General features: G+C 30.9%; 1 pseudogene; it reads left to right on the top strand.

Annotated features, from left to right (window-relative positions):
• Nucleotides 1-209: 209 nt before the first annotated feature.
• LOC122910843 lies at nt 210-363 on the top strand (annotated as a pseudogene).
• Nucleotides 364-2,630: the final 2,267 nt, after the last annotated feature.

Here is a 2,630-nt window from a genome sequence, read left to right as displayed (position 1 = left end):
TTACACATCTTGCTATTCATTATTTAGAAAGCAGAAATATTGCACAGATGCTCAGCATGCCATCATATTTTAAATGAAAATTAAAAGAATTTCTCAAAGATGAATACTGAGAAGTCATCATCAAGTAAAACTAAGGGAAAGGATATTCCAGAGTGAACAGTTTGGGTAAATGCATGGACAAGGGAATACAACATAAAAAGACTTCTGTGATACTTACCTGGCAGGGGAGATACCATGATCAAGAAGGTGTTTTTTTCCCAGGGCAATCCTTACTCATTGCACTCTGGATGTGCGATCTCCCCAAATGTGGGAAAGTGAACTGCAAAATTTGTGGTAATGGGGACTGTATTCTTGCTTTCTCCTAAAAGAAAAGGAAAAAAAAAAAAAAAAAGACTTCAGGGAGATTAGACTACAGATGTCCCTTCATAGACCATAGAATGAGTGTTTGTGTTGTGTGTGCCTATGAGTGTTAAGGATCGGGTGATAGGTAAGAGATGATATTTGTCTCACAAGCTAGGGCATTAATAAGAGAGTTTGTATTACATGAAAAAAAGTAACAAACAAAATCAGATGGACATTTATGAATCTCAATCTTGCAGAACAGTAAAAAATATTTGAGGAAGAAAGATTGCTATGGTATTCTTCTCACTACCCTCTCAACCCTCAAATAAGGGCAGTTATCCTTTGCATATGATAATATCATTTTCAGAATGTTATAATTAAAATGATGCCAAAAAATAATAGTGAACTCAAAAATAAACTGATCTAATTATCTTTCATTTTTAATATAAACAAAAAAAGTTGAACCCAAGCACTTGTCTGACATCATAAGTGAAGATTAAGTTATCTCATATAATCTATATTTATTAAGACAATTTTGAAATGTAGCTAATATAGTAAATTTTAAGGTATAGTATGATCATAATGATATCTACTTTAAAAATATCAATATTCATACTCAATAACCCCAAGGAAAAAAGCCTTTAGGAAACGTTCACATTCCTCGAATTTCCCCACCATCAACACTATTCCCTTCTCACACAATGTGGACTAAGTTAATCAAATAGTAACTATAATTAAAATTTGTGATAATGCACTCTGCACTGACACAGAGTCACAACCTGGAGTTTGAAAAACACTGACAAAATGGTCTGAGCAAATTCTATTTCACTATATTAACCACAATTCTTTTACACAGCCAAGATCAGCTACCTAGCTGAATGCTATCTTCATATTACCTCTCTGTGCCACTAGCTACAATTAAAAAGTTTTGAATACTTTAATTTTTCATATCCAAATGATTTTGAAATAATATAAATATTTAAAGCAATCAGAGGAAAATAAATAATGGATAGGTAGAGAAACATTTTGTAACCTTAAAAACTTTGGGTGTTTAATTTAATAGGCTGTAGTGTATTTATCAAATGCAAAAGAGAAAATAAAACCCATACAGTGTGATGTAATTTATGTCAGGAAATCATCCTAAAAATCTTGAAGTGGTTGTTCTGAGTAACTTTTAAGGGGTTATAATTACATTACGCTTATCTGTAGTTGCTTTGCATCTTACTTTTCCTTGGTAAAAGCAGAATACATTGAATCGACAGAATGGTGAAATATATTTCAGTCATCAAAAATCTTGAAGGTACAGATATAAAACAATAGTCATGGAATATAGGAAGAAAGTAAGATGAAATGAACACAATTTGTTCGGACAGCAACATTCAAAGTTATATACAGAATGGTCAGCATTTTGAAATTTTATGGCTGTGGATGAGAAATTGGCATTTAATATATTAAGGTGAATGCCTTTGATCCTTATTGAGATTTAAGTAATTTAATTAGTATGTAGATATTTTAAGAATATTAATAATTTATACCTTTATATAGTAAACATTATGTATCATAATCCTTGTCAGTATTTTATATAGGTGTGTATACACACATAACTTAATTTTCTCTATAAAGCAATGATTATCTTTACATAAAAGTGGTGCTATCTTTATTTTATAGTGATCTAATTCAGACAAAAAGAAAGGTAATTGCCCTATTTTACTAGGGAAATTTGTACAGAGGCTGTATTGCTCTACCATCCATAGTTGGCACATTCTAGGTTTCTATTTTTATATACCTTTTTATTTATCTTACCTGTGTCATATCTGTAAAGATATTTAACTATTAGAGTAACATTTTAAGTGTAGGTTTAAACCATATTGAATTCATGTATACAATTTATGAACTTTTAAGTTTCAATGTAATATGATATCATATTTAATGCAACTTTAGAGTAGAATTCCCTATATATTTAACTATGAGGAATTAATATTCACATTTGAAAGTTCAGTTAGGGGGTGTCTAGGTAGCTCAGTTGGTTAAGCATCTGTCCTTGGTTCAGCTTATGATCCCAGGATCCAGGGACTAGGTCCAAATGGGGCTCCTTGCTCAACAGAGAGGCCTGCTTCTCTCTCTGCCTGCCATTACCTCTGCTTGTGGTTTATTGTTCTCTCTCTCTTAACTTGTTTTAAAAATGTACAATTCAATTTTTCTTTTTTAAAAATTTATAATGTTTCATTTGTTTAAACTTATGGAATTATATTATATATACATATTTCAATAAAAGGAAATTTTCATTT

The sequence above is a fragment of the Neovison vison genome, chromosome 6 (assembly GCF_020171115.1).
Source record: "Neovison vison isolate M4711 chromosome 6, ASM_NN_V1, whole genome shotgun sequence".
Classification (NCBI taxonomy): Eukaryota; Metazoa; Chordata; class Mammalia; order Carnivora; family Mustelidae; genus Neogale; species Neogale vison.
The sequence above is the reverse complement of the archived record's forward strand: the minus strand, read 5'-3'. Positions and strand labels throughout refer to the sequence as shown.